We start from the raw sequence: 20,056 nt of genomic DNA, 5'->3' as shown, positions 1-20,056 counted from the left end.
CAATGGTAAAAATCATTGCAATAGTGGAAACCATAAAGAATTAGGGCTCCTGGGAAGAGAGTAATGTATCTTTCTTTTATTCTAGTTCAGTAACATATTCAAAATAAGGCTGAACCTAAAAGTAGCTAAATCAAATGAAATTCATCTGGAGGTAAAATTGAAAAGAATAAGGTGAAAAATTCAAATTGTGTTGTGCTAAGTCATCTGTTATAGCATGTGGAAAATTTAAATAACATGCTATTGCAAATACAATTGTACTAAATCCCATCTACACCAGAGTTAGTTGTATTTCATCTCTTACAGAAATTCACATAAAAATAGGTTTAACCCAAAAACATTTTTACAGAATAACTTCAACATAATAATGTTTATGTAAAAGTTGTGTTAATAACTTACTATAAATAAGCTAATTCAGTTCTAGTAATTACAATAATTGTTATTATACAGTACAGAACTTGCTTTATTGTTCCTATATTTATTTGTTGCTATAAAAAATTTCAGGTTCTGGATCTAAATTCTGCCCCCTTGGTTTACTAGTCAAGCAAGTTAACTCTTCTAAATCTCATTTCTTTCATTTGTAAAATGGAGATGATAATATTATCTATCTTATATCACTGCTATGAGGATTAAGTAAGTGTATAAAGCCCTTAGCACAGAATACTTTTAGCATATAGTAAGCGATCAATAATATTAGTTATTTGTTATTGTTGTTTACTATGTTATTATTGTTTATTATGTCTTACTTGCAAGATATAAATCTTTCCAAACAGTAAATCCACAGTGGTCTGTGAAAATGAAAATATTGGGAAGCACGGCACTGAAATGAGCTCTTCAATTCATCTCCCACTCCCACTTCCAGCCCTGTGCCACTGCCTTAAGCTAGCCACTTCTCTCACTTTTTCTATCTATTACAATAGCCTTCTACGTTCATTCTTTATTCTCACCAATCCATTCTCCACACTGAGGCGAGAATGATCTATCTCAAGATCAAACCTGGCCATGTCACCACCCTTGTTATTAAAAAGCTTGTATGGCTTCCCATCTATCTACAGCAGAGGCCATAAACTGATAGCCTATGGGTTGAGTAAAAAATAAAGATGAAGGGTTTTTTTCCCCAGACACACAGGTGCTTTGAAAATATGATTTCATATTAAAAATATGGATATGTAACTTCTCTTCAAAAAATTAGAAAATTCAGCAACACTAGGCCCAAATTTCTACATAGAAAACTGTGCTGGAGCACAGGACAGGACACCTAGATAAGACAGGGCATATGTGATTTGTGATTTCCAGTTTACCACAGTCCTTATCCACTTCAATTCATTCAAGTACCTTACCTGCCTGGCTCCCCATAAACAACTGAATTTGTGCTACCTGCTTTACAGGATATATTCTAAACTCCTTAGAAAGACATACCCTTGATGATCTGGGTTCAAGTTAAATTTCCTCTCAATTCCCATCATCTCTCTTATGCTTTCCCTTTACACATGTGCTATAGTCATCACTTCTCAAAAACACCACATTGTTTCACACATTCTTTTACCTTGTAAGCTGTACATTTAGTTCCTTCTGCTTGGAATGTCCTTCCCAAATTTGTTTCCCCAGGAAATGAATGCTTCTACTCCTCCAAATGAGATAATGCATGTAGCACAGAGGCAGGCATATAGTAACCTCTCATTAAATATCCTTACAACAATTCTAAGAGGTAGGTATTATGACCCTATATTAGAGACAAGGATGTTGTTGCCTAAATAAAGTAAGTAACTTAATCAAGACCAAGGAGCTAGTGACACATTTGGAATTTTTTTTCTCACTGTTGATAAGATTTTTTTTTTATCCAATTGTTTTTTTCTTAATTGAAGTATAGTTGATTTATAATATTGTGTTACTTTCTAGTGTATAGCGAAGTGACTGAGTTATACATATATATGTATTGTTTTTCATATTCTTTTCCATTATGGATTATTACAGGATATTAAATATAGTTCCCTGTGCCATACAGTAGGACCTTGTTATCTATTTTACATATAGTAGTTTTTTTGTTTTTGTTTTTTTAATATTTATTTATTTATTTGGCTGCGCCAGGTCTTACTGCGGCACGCAGGATCTTCGTTACCATGTGCGGGATTTCCTTGTGGCGTGCAGGATCTTCGTTGCGGCACACGGGATCTTTAGTTGCGCATGCAAGACCTAGTTCCCTGACAACGGATCGAACCTGGGCCCCCTCCATTGGGAGCACAGAGTCTTAACCACTGGACCACCAGGGAAGTCCCTACATATAGTAGTTTGTATCTTTAATCCTATACTCCTAATTTATCCCTTCCCCCTGCTTTCCCCCTTGCAACCACAAGCCTGTTCTCTATTTCTGTGAGTCTGTTTCTGTTTCAAAGATAAGTTCATTTGTGTCCTATTTTAGTTTCCACATAATTGTGATATCACATGGTATCTGTCTTTCTCTTTCTGACTTATTTCACTTAGGATGATAATCTCTAGGTCCATCCAAGTTGTTGCAAATGGGACTATTTCATTCTTTTTTATGGCTGAGTAGTATTCCATTTTGTGTGTGTGTGTGTGTGTGTGTGTGTGTGTGTGTGTGTGTGTGTGTGTGCCACATCTTCTTTATCCATTCATCTGTCGATGGACATGTAGGTTGCTTCCATGTCTTGGCTGTTGTAAATAGTGCTGCTATGAACACTTGGGGTACTTGTATCTTTTCAAATTAGAGTTTTCTCTAGATATATGCACAGGATTGGGATTGCTGGATCATATGGTAACTGTATGTTTAGTTTTTTGAGGAACCTCCATACTGTTTTCCAGAGTGGCTGCACCAATTTACATTCCTAACAGCAGTGTAGGAGGGTACCCTTTATTCCATGCCCTCTGCAGCATTTGTTATTTGTAGACTTTGTAATAATGGTCATTCTGACCAGTGTGAGATGGTACCTCATTATACTTTTGATTTGTATTTCTCTAATAGTTAGCGTTCTTGAGGATCTTTTCATGTGGTCATTGGCCATCTCTATGTCTTCTTTGGAGAAATATCCATTTAGGTCTTCTGCCCATTTTTGATTGGGTTGTTTGCTTTTCTGTTATTGAGCTGTATGAGCTATTTGCATATTTTGGAAGTTAAGCCCTTGTCAGTCACATCATTTGCAAATACTTTTTCCCATCCCATAGGTTGTCTTTTCATTTTGTTTATGGTTTCCTTTACTGTGCAAAAACTTGTAAGTTTGATTAGGTCTCATTTGTTTATTTTGCTCTGTTGTTGGAAAAGTTCTCTGGAAGGATGTTCAGATGACTTTTACCTTTTTTCGCTGTACTTTTATATTTTGTTGTAATTAATTAGTATGTAATTTTTTTAAAAAAAAGCTATTTTAAGAAATAATTCTTTTTGAATCCTCAAGAGTAAAGGGATTAATCATAATCCCTCCCATCTCACTCAAAAACATACCGAATCACATTTAGGAAGTAAATATTTAAGTCCTAAGAATAGGTAACTACATAAATTAGAAGACAGTTTTAATTTTAAAAAGACATGTTATATACTCAATGTCCCTGAAATAACTTCTTATTAAGTTAAAAATGACTGGAGAATTGCCAATACTTATAGCACAGTACTGAACTTACATTATTTCACATGATTATTGAAAAGTAATTACATTTATCTCATAATACAGCAATCATTTTCTTCAGAGATCATATATATTTCACATCCACTCTAGATTCAATTTTTTTTTTAAAAAAAGACACATTTAACAGTGTGTAGGGAATTCCCTGGTGGCGCAGTGGTTAAGAATCCACCTGCTAAAAAAAAAGAATCCACCTGCCATTAACAGCTGATCTTTTAGCAGCAACCCTGCAAGCCAGAAGGTAGTGACAGGATATATTTAAAGTGATGAAAGAGAAAAATCTACAACCAAGATTACTCTACCCAGCAAGGATCTCTTTCAGATTTGATGGAGAAATTAAAACCTCTACAGACAAGTAAAAGCTAAGAGAATTCAGCACCACCAAATCAGCTTTGCAACAAATGCTAGAGGAACTTCTCCAGGCAGGAAACAAGAGAAGGAAAAGACCTACAATAACAAACCCAAAACAATTAAGAAAATGGTAATAGGAACATACATATTGATAATTACCTTATGTAAATGGATTAAATGCTCCAACCAAAAGACATAGACTGGCTGATGGATACAAAAACAAGACCCGTATATATGCTGTCTACAAGAGACCCACTTCAGACCTAGGAACACATACAGACTGAAAGTGAGGGGATGGAAAAAGATATTCCATGCAAATGGAAATCAAAAGAAAGCCGGAGCAGCAATTCTCACATCAGACAAAATAGACTTTAAACTAAAGACTATTACAAGAGACAAAGAAGGACACTACATAATGATCAAGGGATCAATCCAAGAAGAATATATGAAAATTGTAAATATTTATGCACCCAACATAGGAGCACCTCAATACATAAGGCAAATGCTAACAGCCATGAAAGGGGAAATCGACAGTAACACAATCATAGTAAGGGACTTTAACACCCTACTTTCACCAATGGACAGATCATCCAAAATGAAAATAAATAAGGACACACAGCTTCAAATGATACATTAAACAAGATGGACTTAATTGATATTTATACGACATTCCATCCAAAAACAAGGGAATACACTTTCTTCTCAAGTGCTCATGGAACATTCTCCAGGATAGATCATATCTTGGGTCACAAATCAAACCTTGGTAAATTCAAGAAAGTTGAAATTATATCAAGGATCTTTCCTGATCACAATGCTATGAGACTAGATGTCAATTACAGGAAAATATCTGGAAAAAATACAAATACATGGATGCTAAACAATACACTACTTAATAACCAAGAGACCACTGAACAAATCAAAGAGGAAATCAAAAGATACCTAGAAACAAATGACAATGAAGACACAATGACCCCAAACCTACGGGATGCAGCAAAAGCAGTTCATAGAGGGAAGTTCAGAGCAACAGAATCCCACCTCAAAAAACAAGAAACACCTCAACTAAACAACCTAAACTTACACCTAAAGCAATCAGAGAAAGAAGAACAAAAAAACCCCAAAGTTAGCAGAAGGAAAGAAATCATAAAGGTCAGATCAGAAATAAATGAAAAAGAAATAAAGGAAACGATAGCAAAGATCAATAAAACTAAAAGCTGGTTCTTTGAGAAGATAAACAAAATTGGTAAACCACTAGCCAGACTCATCAAGAATAAAAGGGAGAAGACTCAAATCAATAGAAGTAGAAATGAAAAAGGAGAAGTAACAACTGACACTGCAGAAATACAAAGGATCATGAGAGATTACTACAAGCAACAATATGCCAATAAAATGGACAACCTAGAAAAAATGGACAAATTCTTAGAAAAGCACAACTTTCCGAGATTGAACCAGGAAGAAATAGAAAATATAAACAGACCAATCACAAGCACTGTAATTGAGACTGTGATTAAAAATCTTCCAACAAACAAAAGCCCAGGACCAGATGGCTTCACAGGCAAATTCTATCAAACATTTAGAGGAGAGCTAAAACCTTTCCTTCTCAAACTCTTCCAAAATATAGCAGAGGGAGGAACACTCCCAAACTCATTCTATGAGGTCATCATCACCCTGATACAAAAACCAGACAAAGATGTCACAAAGAAAGAAATCTACAGGCCAATATCTCTGATGAACATAGATGCAAAATCCTCAACAAAATACTAGCAAACAGAATCCAACAGCACATTAAAAGGATCATATACCATAATCAAGTGGGGTTTATCCCAGGAATGCAAGGATTCTTCAATATACGTAAATCAATCAATGTGATAAACCATATTAACAAACTGAAGGATAAAAACCATATGATCATCTCAATAGATGCAGAGAAAGCTTTCGACAAAAATCAACACCCATTTATGATAAAAACTCTCCAGAAAGTAGGCATAGAGGCAATTTACCTCAACATAATAAAGCCCATTTATGACAAACCCACAGCCAACATCGTTCTCAATGGTGAAAAACTGAAACCATTTCCGCTAAGATCAGGAATGAGACAAGGTTGTCCACTCTCACCACTATTATTCAACATAGTTTTAGCCACAGCAATCAGAGAAGAAAAAGAAATAAAAAGAATCCAAATTGGAAAAGATGAAGCAAAGCTGTCACTGTTTGCAGATGACATGATACTATACATAGAGAATCCTAAAGATGCTACCAGAAAACTACTAGAGTTAATCAATGAATTTGGTAAAATAGCAGGATACAACACTAATCCACAGAAATCCCTTGTATACCTATACACTGATGATGAAAAAATCTGAAAGAGAAATTAAGGAAACACTCCCATTTACCATTGCAACAAAAAGAATAAAATACCTAGGAATAAACCTACCTGGGAGACAAAAGACCTGTATGCAGAAAATGAGAAGACACTGATGAAAGAAATTAATGATGATACAAACAGATGGAGAGACATACCATGTTCTTGGATTAGAAGAATCAACATTGTGAAAATGACTATACTACCCAAAGCAATCTACAGATTCAATGCAATCCCTATCAAACTACCAAAGGTATTTTTCACAGAACTAGAACGAAAAATTTCACAATTTGCATGGGAACAGAAAAGACCCCGAATAGCCAAAGCAATCTTGAGAAAGAAAAATGGAGCTGGAGGAATCAGGCTCCTGAACTTCAGACTATACTACAAAGCTACAGTAATCAAGATAGTATGGTACTGGCACAAAACAGAAATATAGATCAGTGGAACAAGATAGAAAACCCAGAGATAAACCCACGCACGCATGGTCACCTTATTTTTGATAAAGGAGGCAAGAATATACAGTGGAGAAAAGACAGCCTCTTCAATAAGTGGTGCTGGAAAAACTGGACAGCTGCATGTAAAAGAATGAAATTAAAACACTCCCTAACACCATGCACAAAAATAAACTCAAAATGGATTAAAGATCTAAATGTAAGGCCAGACACTATCAAACTCTTAGAGGAAAACATAGGCAGAACACTCTATGACATAAATCACACCAAGATCCCTTTTGACCCACCTCCTAGGGAAATGGAAATAAAAACAAAAATTAAAAAATGGGACCGAATGAAACTTAAAAGCTTTTGCACAGCAAAGGAAAATATAAACAAGATGAAAAGACAACCCTCAGAATGGGAGAAAATATTTGCAAATGAAGCAACTGAGAAAGATTAATCCCCAAAATTTACAAGCAGCTCATGCAGCTCAATATCAAAAAAAACAAACAACCCAATCCAAAAATGGGCAGAAGACCTAAATAGACATTTCTTCCAAGAAGACATACAGATTGCCAACAAACACATGAAAGAATGCTCAACATCATTAATCATTAGAGAAATGCAAATCAAAACTACAGTGAGGTATCACCTCACACCAGTCAGAATGGCCATCATCAAAAAATCTACAAACAATACACGCTGGAGAGGGTATGGAGAAAAGGGAACCCTCTTGCATTGTTGGTGGGAATGTAAATTGATACAGCCACTATGGAGAACAGTATGGAGGTTCCCTAAAAAACTAAAAATAGAAGTACCATACGACCCTGCAATCCCACTACTGGGCATATACCCTGAGAAAACCATAATTCAAAAAGAGTCATGTACCACAATGTTCATTGCAGCTCTATTTACAATAGCCAGGACATGGAAGCAACCTAAGTGTCCATCGACAGATGAATGGATAGAGAAGATGTGGCACACTGTTGGTGGGAATGTAAATTGATACAGCCACTATGGAGAACAGTATGGAGGTTCCTTAAAAAACTAAAAATAGAACTACCATATGACCCAGCAATCCCACTACTGGGCATATATCCTGAGAAAACCATAATTCAAAAAGAGTCATGTACCAAAATGTTCACTGAAGCTCTATTTACAATAGTCAGGACATGGAAGCAACCTAAATGTCCATCAACAGACGAGTGGATAAACAAGATGTGGCACATATATACAATGGAATACTACTCAGCCATAAAAAGAAATGAAATTGAGTTATTTGTAGTGAGGTGGATGGCCCTAGAGTCTGTCATATAGAGTGAAGTAAGTCAGAAAGAGAAAAACAAATACTGTATGCTAACACGTATATATGGAATCTAAAAAAAAAAAATGGTCATGAAGAACCTAGGGGCAAGATGGGAATAAAGACACAGACCTACTAGAGAATGGACTTGAGGATACGGGGAGGGGGAAGGGCAAGCTGGGACAAAGTGAGAGAGTGGCATGGACATATATACACTACGAAACGTAAAATAGATAGCTATTGGGAAGAGGCCGCATAGCACAGGGAGATCAGCTTGGTGCTTTGTGACCACCTAGAGGGGTGGGATAGGGAGGGTAGGAGGGAGGGAGACACAAGAGGGAAGAGATATGGGGACATATCTATATGTATAACTGATTCACTTTGTTGTAAAGCAGAAACTAACACACCATTGAAAAGCAATTATACTGCAATAAAGATGTTTAAAAATAAAATAAAAATAAAAAAATAAAAGATACATGCACCCCCCCCCAAAAAAAAGATGTGGCACATATATACAATAGAATATTACTCAGCCATAAAAAGACACAAAATTGTGTTATCTGTAGTGAGGTGGATGGACCTAGAGTCTGTCATACAGAGTGAAGTAAGTCAGAAAGAGAAAAACAAATACCGTATGCTAACACATACATATGGAATCTAAAAAAAAAAAAATGGTGATGAGGAACCTAGGGGCAAGACGGGAATAAAGATGCAGACGTAGAGAATGGACTTGAGGACATGGGGAGGGGGAAGGGTAAGCTGGGACGAAGTGAGAGAGTGGCATGGACATATATACACTACCAAATGTAAAATAGATAGCTAGTGGGAAGCACCTGCATAGCACAGGGAGATCAGCTTGCTGCTTTGTGACCACCTAGAGGGGTGGGATAGGGAGGGTGAGAGGGAAACGCAAGAGGGAGGGGATATGGGGATATATGTATATGTATGGCTGATTCACTTTGTTATAAATCTGAAACTAACACACCATTGTAAAGCAATTATACTCCAAAAAAGATGTTAAAAAAAATACAAATAAAAAATAAAAGAATCCGCCTGCCAATGCAGGGAACATGGGTTCAAGCCCTGGTCCGGGAAGATCCCACATGCTGCAGAGCAACTAAGCCCATGCACCACAACTACTGAGATTGCACTCTAGAGCCCGTGAGCCACAACTACTGAGCCCACGGGCTGCAACTACTGAAGCCCACGTTCCTAGAGCCCGTGCTCAGCAATAAGAAAAGCCACCATGGTGAGAAGTCCATGCACTGCAATGAAGAGTAGCCCCCACTCACCGCAACTAGACAAAGTCCGAGTGCAGCAACGAAGACCCAGTGCAGCCAAAAAAAAAAAAACACAAAGAACATTGTGTAGAACTAAGAAATTTCAACACAAGGATTTATTCAAACAATTAACTGCTATATCAGTTATTGAAAAATGCTGCCAACGGAACAACTTCTACATGTTGGCTTCCAGAATGGCCTATGTTCCTCCATATACATTTTCAATTCCCTACAATCAAGCTTTCTTTAAAAAAATCAATAAAATGTCAAATACTCTCCTCCATTGTCTTTTCAGTGAGCTCCAGTACTACACCACAGCAACTAAGACTCAAAAAAATTAATTTTATATTGAAAACAATTATTGTACGGTATTTCTTTGTTCTAAGGTCAGAAAGTCAACTGCATTTGAACTGTCTACAATGGCATGTATCTGACCAAGATTAATTTAAAACAGATGTCTTTGAAACCAAAGTCCATTCAACAGTTTCACAGCCTATCAACCCTGTGAAAGCCTCTCTGGCTGCAGCTCTGCTGACTATTACACTTCTTTCAGAAATAGTTCAGTCTATTTTTATAAGATAGAAGGTCATATTATTATATTCCATAACCCCATAAGGATCACAGAAGTACAAAAGTACAAAGGAGATAAAGCATGATCTAAGGGGCTTCCTGAGAGTGAACATTAACCAATACTATCAAGAAAAATGCTGAGGAATATTATATGCTGTATGGAACATTATATCACTGTAACCAGTTTTTGTTAATTATGAATAATTCAACTAATATACTTTCAAAGAAATTTAACCAACTGCTTAGCAAATTATTTTAAGAAAATTTTTACAAAGTTATTCGGAATTACAGTTGTTTTTATAACACAAAAAGGTAAAAGATATTTAAATGAGGCTGTTCAAGTAAGAGTTTACCTTTTTCACTCACCTGCTGCTTTAAAGAATCATAAATTTCATTATATGAATTTTTCAGCCTAAAAATTCTTTTTAAAATCTGCCTAAATTCATAATATCCAAAAATGCAGGGGGACAGCTTTTCATATTATAAGAATGCTTATAGGTGTGTACACAGATGTAATGTTCAAATTAAAGGAAAGATGATCCATTCAATGCTGAATCCAAAATGCAACCCAAAGGGTTGTAAAAATGAACAAACAGGATTCTGTTTGGGGGCAACCCTATACTTTGTTTTGACCATACTTGTTGAGTTAATATTAATAGTTGTACTTTCCTCTCAAAAAAATTAATCTGCCCAAAAAAGGAGATAAAATGCCAACCTCAGTTGTAATAAATAGCACATATGTTCATTAAAAGCAACATTATAATAACTGAAGAACCCAGTGCCAAATTAGTACTACAAATATATTCTTAGTGGAGTGAGCTAAAATGAACAAAATATGTTCTTTAAAAAAATGATATATTTTATTTTGCAGAAAACTGAAAAAATTTCTAATTTACAGTTCTGTAGCAAATATATCACACAAGACCTTAGACAAGTCACAACTAATATCAATACAGAACTTTATACTTCAACAAGCACTTCAGATATATTACCTCCTGCAGCTGATCTCTGGGAGAAAATATTCTGCCATAAAAGGAGCTACAAAGATTGTTGCACACGTTTCTCTCCCACAGCATGTCCTTATGATCTTCCCAGAGCCTCTAGGATCACAGGGTTTGGAGCAGTTAGTAAATGAACTGCATATTTAGATTACAACCATCATATAAATCACTTTTTTTTTTGGCTGGGCCGTGAAGCTTGCAGGATCTTAGTTCCCCAACCAGGGATCGAACCCAGGCCCTGGCAGTGAAAGCGCCGAGTCCTAACCACTGGACCGCCAGGGAATTCCCGTAAATCACTCATAAAATGAATTTATAACCCACTCATCAGTAACACTTCTAAATGTTCGGCCTCTTTTCTTCCTTCTACTGCTTTCTAACAAATTCCATAATGTAATGAAAATCGAAACTAACTAAATTGCTACTGGTAAATCATAAAGACAATTAAAAATGAGGTGAAGAAAATCAACAATATATTCCCCATTTATGAAGTCACCTGTTTTTCTTTCTTTCTTTAAAATACTTATTTATTTATTTTGGCTGCATTGGGTCTTCATTGCTGTGCACGGGCTTTCTCTAGTTGCAGCGAGCAGGGGCTACTCTTCGCTGTGGTGCGTGGGCTTCTCATTGCAGTGGATTCTCTTGTTGCCAAGCATGGGCTCTAGGCACGTGGGCTTCAGTAGTTGCAGCACGTGGGCTCAGTATATGCCGCTCAAGGGCCGTAGAGTGCAGGCTCAGTAGTTGTGGTGCACGGGCTTAGTTGCTCCGCGTCATGTGGGATCTTCCCAGACCAGGGCTCGAACCCGTGCACCCTGAATTGGCAGGCAGATTCTTAACCACTGCGCCACCAGGGAAGCCCTGTTTTTCTATCTGTACTGCAAAGTGAATTATTTCCTTCATTTAAATTATAACTATCACTAATTTCAACCATTTTATACTACTGGAGAAAAAGTTAATCTTGTAAGAATATATAATAGGGGGACTTCCCTGGTGGTCCAGTGGCTAAGACTCTGAGCTCCCAATGCAGGGGACCCGGGTTCAATCCCTGGTCAAGGAACTAGATCCCACATGTTGCAACTAAAAAGATCCTGCACACGGCAACAAAATTCCCATGTGCCTCAACTAAGACCCGGGGCAGCCAAATAAATAAATAAATTTTTCTTTAAAAAAAGAGGGACTTCCCTGGTGGGGCAGTGGTTAAGAATCCGCCTGCCAATGCAGGGGACACGGGTTCAAGCCCTGGTCCGGGAAGATCCCACATGACGTGGAGCAATGAAGCCCATGCACCACAACTACTCAGCCTGTGCTCTAGAGCGCGCGAGCCACAGCTACCGGGCCTGCGTGCCTCAACTACTGAGGCCTGCGTGCCTGAAGCCTATGATCCGCAATGGGAGAGGCCGCTGCGGTGAGAAGCACATGCACCGCAGCGAAGGGTAGCCCCTGCTCGCCACAACTAGAGAAGGCCCTCGCGCAGCAACTTAGACCCAACATGGAAAAAATAAATTTTAAAAAAAAAGGAATACATAATAGGTCCATGATATATTAATTTAATATACTAGGCTCAACAATAGATTTATTGTTCTAGTACAGCATCAGCTAGTTTTTTTTAAGTCTATGCATTAAAAATGTGATATAATGTATAAGGCAAGAATGGGTGTTATTAAAAGCAATAATGATTTGTCATAGTCTATATATAAAATCTATGTCTGAATTTTCTTATTTATGGACAGGAAAGGAAAAATAATTTCAGTATATAATGTTTTCACTTAATTGATTTGTTTTGCCCTTCTCAATCACTATTTTGGACTTAAGTGATTCATTTTATTTTTCAATATGCATAATTGAATATAGCATAATGATTAAGATTTTGGACACAGGTACCAGACTGCCTTGGTTCTAACCTCAGCTCTGCCACTTAACTAGTTATGTGACCTTGGACAAATTCTTATGTGGGAATCATGTCCTCATCCATAAAATCAGAATAATAAAATACACACCTCAAAAAGACTATTGTAAGAATGAAATAAGTTAAAACATGTTAAACACTTAGCACAGTGCTAGCATAGTAAATGTTCACTATATATGTATTAGCTATTAATATTATTGTTGCCACTGTTATGCAGAATAAGTGATATATTATTGGTATACTAAATAACAATATTTACAAAGCTTTAAAAATCATAAGACTGTAATTTATACAACCAAGAAAGATATAATTTTTTTAAAACTCAAAACTTTAGCTTGTCATTTGAATAATAACCAAGTATCCTTTAAAATAAATGATGAGGGACTTCCCTGGTGGCACAGTGGTTAGGACTCCGTGCTCCCAATGGAGGGGGTCTGGGTTCGATCCCTGGTCAGGGAACTAGATCCTACATGCATGCCACAACTAAGGAGCCTGTGAGCCGCAACTAAGGAGCCCACCTGCCGCAACTAAGGAACCCACGTGCTGCCACCAAGGGAGCCGGTGAGCCGCAACTAAGACCCAGCACAACCAAATAAATAAATAAATAAATAATTTTTAAAAAATAAATGATGAGTTATACATGTTTGTACTATTGATAATTTAACCTTTAAAATGAACATGAAATAAAACTAAAATATTCGTTTTGATGAAGCCAGCTAATAACTGGGTTTGGAGTACCAAAGTGAATTTATTTAATCCATGGAGGTTGGGACTCTGAGAAACTTGAAGTGGAGTTTGGAGAAGGTGCAGGTTTAGGTGATGACAAAATCAAGGGTATGATTATGGGGATAAGAGCTTACAGTCTATTAATATTTGTCGGGAACAGCGGCAGTCCTAATCCTATCCCCTTGCTCTTCTACAAGAATTGAGAAGAAATGTACAAAGATGACAAATTAGGCAACAGTCTCTCATCAACCACAGATAGCTGTCGATATTAACATCCTTTTAATCAAATCAAGATCTTTACGAGCAAAAATCAAATTAAAGTAGATCTTGTAGATGAGAATTTTACAGAATTAAGAGGAGAAATAGCAGGACCTCCAGACACACCATATGAAGGAGGAAGATATCAACTAGAGATTAAAATACCAGAAACATATCCATTTAATCCCCCTAAGATCCGTTTTATCACTAAAATATGGCATCCTAATATTAGTTCCATCACAGGGGCTACTTGTTTGGATATCCTGAAAGATCAATGGGCAGCAGCAATGACTCTCGGCACGGTATTATTGTCATTGCAAGCAGTACTGGCAGCTGCAGAACCAGATGATCCACAAGATGCAGTAGTAGCAAATCAGTACAAACAAAATTCCAAAATGTTCAAATAGACACCTCGACTTTGGGCACATGTGTATGCTGGAGCACCAGTTTCTAGTCCAGAATACACCAAAAAAATAGAAAACCTATGTGCTATGGGCTTTGATAGGAATGCGGTAATAGTGGCCTTGTCTTCAGAATAATGAGATGTAGAGACTGCAACAGAATTGCTTCTGAGTAACTGAGACATAGAGCTGCTGATATAGTCAAGCTTGCCCCTTCTTGAGGAGCATCAACATCTGTTATTTTTAGGATTCTGCATAGATTTCTTTTAAGCTGGCATTCTTGCCTAATGATGTTATCTAGGCACCACTGGAGACTGAAAAAAATCCCTGCTCTGTAAATAAAGCTAATTAAACGTCTGTAAATTTAAAAAGGGGAAATACTTTAATTTTTTTCTTACTTAATATTGTAAAAATTCTTTGAGCTAAGCTAAAACCATGGAAAAAACATGCTACTTTAGTGTTTAGCAGTGTACCAAGACTAGCAAGAGTTTGCTTCAGGATTTCGTTGAATAATTAAGATAATATTTTGAGTGTGTCAGGGCCATTCAAATTATTGGTGTTGCATCACAGCTACCTTAACTGTTTTTAACATGGATCCTCTGTGGCTGTGAATTTACTTGCATGCCTGTACCTGACTTCTTAGGATGGGTAGCTGAAAAGACCACCATTTTAAGCATTTGAGAATTCTTAAATATGAGATTATTCAGAATTGAAGATGGTGACCTATTCAGAGCCTTTTTGTCCTTGTCAACATATTGGGACACCATATCTGTTTTTCCCCTCTTACCACACACAGCTAATATTCTAATAGTAAATTTCTCTATATTTGGTGGGGAAATGTGCTGAGGGACAGTATCCCTTGCTCCATTTTTAGGTCATCCATTTGGAATGTTTTGTCACAATTCTTCACTCTTAAAACTTTCATATATAAGTAAGTAATAATGTAAAACTGGAGCTGCCAATTTTGTTTCTCTTGCAAAAACAGTAAATACTTGATGTTGCAGTATTCCCAGATTTAATGAAAGAACCCAGCTTAATTTTTCAGTGAATTTAACATCTTTCTATTTTTAAACTGATGAAATTTTTCTTTGACAACTTGCAAGGATGAAATCAACTGTTTGAAGTTTTTTAAGCCTAAGTTTGGCTTTATAAGAGATTGCTTTATTGGATCCTTTAAAAGTCACTCTTGCTTGCATTTCCCCCTATTGACACATGAAAGCTGTGTTGGTATTTTACTCTACATACTTCAAATGCACATAGAAATAGAAGTGTGCTGTAAATCTAGCTTTCATTATGATGTTTCTGATAATAAGAGAATTGAAAAGTTTACCTTCTCTTGTGCATAGTCAGACTTTCTAAACATTTCCTTCTAAGTTCAAAAGTTTGAAAATTATTAGTTTTGCAAGCTCAAACACTAATGTGACCATTTTATGAAGGGTGAAATGGATTTGTGTAGGCTGTTCCACACATAGAAACACAGTTCTTATTAAATATTCAGGGCCAATGCAAAAATAACAAAAATGTAATGGAATCAGAATGAATTAAAGTAAGGCTGTATATTGAAAGTCATATTATAAAAGGTTTGCCTTCTTCAAGCGTTACTTATCCTAAATTATAATGGTGAAGTGTTTGGAAAATAGTTTTGAACCATAAATTCAGCATAATTTCATTTGACTTCTCAATAATCTTAGAAGCAATAAAAGAACCATTATTAAATATATTGTAATGTTAAGACGTGGCGGTTCTTCCAAAAACTTGTATGGCTTTCCTAATGAATAATAAACTCTTGTAGTTGATCTTATTGCATACTAAACACAAGTTGCTGGTTTTTCCCCCTATATGTTTGCTTAAGTATAAATTTCTTTATACAATCACCTCCTTTTGTTGTAGTTTAGTTACTTTCTAAAGATGCCAAAGGAAACAAGATTTTTCTTATTTATATTAAATAGCTAAAACCATGTACTTTTCTTTATATTTTTGAAGGGTGGAATTGTGTGAAAATGTGGACAGTTTTGTTCCATTGTTGGTTAGAATTAATTTTTTTTTTTAGTGGCAGGTGGCTTGGTAATATTAGTAATATTTGGATTATTTTAAATATCAAACACCTCTACCCAGTTTACTATTTGCCTATATTATCAGGGTATATTTAATTGTCCTGTGGTTTGACAAATGAGAGAGAAAGAACTGAGAAGTTACTAAGGGTCAAGCATTATATACTTTGCTCTTGGAGGCAGCTATACCTTGCCTATGACTTTTATGCATATTAGCCCCTTAGGGTTTATGCATCTAACTACAATTCAACATCCCTAATGCCCAGGAAATTGAAAAGTACAATTTTTCATTTCAAAAATTTACCTCATTTACATTTAATGTGATAATCTCTTTCTTTTTCTGGTACATTTCCTACTGTCACCTTCTGTTGTTCTGTTTGTTTGTTTTTGTTTTTTTCCTATTTTTCTACAGGTAGATTTATTTCCCAAACATAGAAATAAAGGCAATTGCTTTTTTCTGTGGTCTTCAAAAAAAAAAAAAAAAAACTAAAATATTAAAAATGACTCTTATTCAAATAACTTTGGAGATTTGAAATGTTAAGCTAAGAAACAAAAAATATTCTCTTAAACAGCTCAAAGTAAATAGGTAATATGGAAGCACTCATTATTAAATAAAGTTCATATGAGATTAATATCGTATTTATTCCCTTTATTTTGAAACAATCTCAAACTTGCAAAATAGGTGCAAGTACAATTCAAATAATTTTTTGGAGGGGGGAATATTTCCTAATTTTTTTCCAACTTCATTGAAGTATGATTGACAAATAAAAATTGTATATATTTAGGTTGTACAACATGATTTTTTAAGTTATACAATGTGATGATTTAATATACATATACATTGTGAAATGCTTACCACAATCAAGTTAATTAACATATCCATCACTTCACATAGTACCATTTGTGCCTGTGTGTGTATGTGTATGTATGGTAAGAAGATCTACTTAAGATCTACTCTCTTAGCAAATTCCAGTATACAATACAGTATTATTAACTATAATCATTATGCTATATATTAGATCCTTAAAACTTATTCATCTTACAACTGAAAGTTTGTACCCCTTGACCAACATCTCCCTGCTCTCTCACTCCCTAGCCCCTGGCAACCACCATTCTACTCTCTGGTTCTATGAGTCTGACGTTTTTAGATTCCCACATAATCTATGGGCCATCTAAGTTGCTGGGCTCTAACACTCCCTTTTAGGCTGCTGCCACTTGGTGCTGCTACGTTCCCTCTTTCCCTGTCTAACTTCCTTTTCTCTCTTGCTTCACGAAGGTTTGGACTGAATTTTTCAGGAATGTAAGGCAGAAGAGAGAAAAGGTTAAGGGTTCAGAGACTAGAGAGAAGAGTAAAGAGGAAGAGCAAGTATTTTATTGTATCTTACAATAAGCTATTTTGCTATACTACGACTCCTTATGCTCCCAAAACCTATCTTGAAAATAGAAAATAAATAGTACAGAAAAATAATAGGAAAGAAAAAAGAATATGATACCGAAAAAGAAAGATCGTTTTTCTTAAATGTACTTAATCTTTGTTCTTACTTTATTTTAAGCTTCCAGCCATTAAGAGTTGTCACAGATTATAACAAGGCTATGAACTATGGCCAATCCCTTTTTCTCATCTTGTAATTGAAAGAAACCACATCACATACCCAGGGAATTTAAGGTATTTAAGTTTGGAGGCTATGCAGAACAGCAACAGCAATAGCGAAATTCCTATAATCCTACAATCCCTACAACCCAAACTGTAAAATCAATAATGGTTAAAATTAGAGAAGGATATGCAAAATATACCTTTAATAGCAAAACATTTCCCAGTTCTGAACTTGTTAAATGAGAAATGGGAGCCAGAGGATATTCTCCATGCCCTTTCTATAAGGCAATTCAGGGAGATTGAGCAATCAGTTGCCACTTGATAGCAAATGGTAACCAGCTTTATACACACCTTTATATTACTTCTCCCTCATATCCTGTCTCACTCCCTTTACTTTCACTCTTGCTTCCCTAGGATTGCATTCTCTAATAACATAATTTAATAGCACATTAAAAAGGTTTTCCAAGTTCAATGTAAAGCAGGAACTCTCCCTTAGTCCAATACATTCTATGGCACAAACAACACTGAGTTTCGTGACTTGCAAAAATAAGGACCACAGGTTCCAGATTGGAAAGGAAGAAGAAAAATTATCTCTATTGACAGAACTAATAAATGAGTTCAACAAAGTTAGAGGTACAAGATCAATATACGAAAATCAATTGTATTTAAATACAGCAGAAATGAACTGTCTGGAAATGAAATTCAGAAAACAATTCCATTTATGATAGTATATAAATGAATAAAATACTTAGGAGTAGTCAACCAAGCAAGTAGAGAATTTGCACTTAGAAAACTACAAAATATTGTTGAAAGAAATTAAAGAGGATGTAATAAATAATACCCCAAGACATTGTTAAAATGGTATGGTAGACAAAATAATGCCTCCCCCAAAAAAGGTCCACGTCCTGATTCTCTGAACTTGGCAAAAGAGACTTTGCAGATGTAATTAAATCAAGGTTCTTGTGATATAGAGATTCCCTGGATTATCTGAATAAGCCCAATGTAATCACAGGGTCCTTTATAAGAGGGAGGCAAGGGGACCTGGTGGCGCAGTGGTTAAGAATCCGCCTGTCAATGCAGGGGACACAGGTTTGAGCCCTGGTCCAGCAAGATCCCACATGCCACGAAGCAACTAAGCCCGTGTGCCACAACTACTGAGCCTGCGCTCTAGAGCCCGTAAGCCGCAACTAAGCCCATGTGCCATAACTACTGAAGCCCGCACGCCCTGGAGCCCGTGAGCCACAACTACTGTGCCCACTGGCTGCAACTACTGAAGCCCGCGGGCCCTGGAGACCGTGCTCTGCAACAAGAGAAGCCACCACAATGAGAAGCATGCACACCGCAATGAAGAGTAGCCCCACTCACCGCAACTAGACAAAGCCCACGTGCAGCAACAAAGACCCAACGCAACCAAAAATAAATAAATTAATTAATTAATTTTTAAAAAAAGAGGGAGGCAAGGGGCTTAAAGTCAGAGAGAGAAAATGTGACAATGGAAGCAGAGGTTGGAGTGATAGGCTATGAAAATGGAGGAAGGAGCCATGAGACACAAAATGTAGATGTGGCTTCTAGAAGCTGGAAAAAGGCATGGAAAGAGATTTTCCCCTAGAACCTCCAGATGGAACAAAGCTCTGCCAACAACTTGAGTTTTGCCCAGAAAGACCCATTTCAGATTTCTGACTACCAGAACTATAAGATATTAAATATGTGTTGTTTTAAGCCACCAAGTTCGTGGTGCTTGTTACAGCAGCAAAAGAAAACTAATACAAATGACAATACTAATTTGTACAAATAAACCTGCAAATTCAATGCAATCCCTATCAAAATCCCAGCTGGCTTTTTTGCAAAAATTGACAAGCTGATCCTAAAATTCGTACAGAAACTCAAGGGAACCAGAATAGCCAAAACAATCTTGAAAAAGAAGAACAACAGTAATCAAAACAGTATGGTACTGGCATAAAAACAGACCTACAGACCAATGGAAATCAAAAGCCCAGAAAATCAAAAACCCATGCATATATGGTCAACTAATATTGATATTTGACAAGGGAGCCAAGAAAACTCAATGGGAAAAATAGTTTATATTTACTGATAGTTTCTTCAATAAATGGTGTTGGGAAAACTGGATATCCACATGCACAAGAAAAATTGAACCCCTATCTTATACCACTCACAAAAATCATTGCCAAGACT

General features: G+C 36.3%; 1 protein-coding gene and 1 pseudogene across 3 annotated transcripts in view; one reads left to right on the top strand and one right to left on the bottom strand.

Moving 5' to 3' along the window:
• ZSWIM5 (zinc finger SWIM-type containing 5) overlaps positions 1-20,056 on the bottom strand; it is a 288,792-nt gene that overhangs the window by 210,349 nt on the left and 58,387 nt on the right. The gene's annotated exons all lie outside the window — the stretch shown is intronic.
• LOC309658017 (ubiquitin-conjugating enzyme E2 K pseudogene) lies at positions 11,781-20,037 on the top strand (annotated as a pseudogene). Its single transcript has one exon. The product of its transcript is annotated as a ubiquitin-conjugating enzyme E2 K pseudogene (transcript).

Source organism: Balaenoptera physalus (genome assembly GCF_965194825.1).
Source record: "Balaenoptera physalus genome assembly, chromosome: 1".
NCBI classification, from domain to species: Eukaryota; Metazoa; Chordata; class Mammalia; order Artiodactyla; family Balaenopteridae; genus Balaenoptera; species Balaenoptera physalus.
Note: the sequence above shows the minus strand (reverse complement) of the source record. Positions and strands in the feature narration are given on the sequence as shown.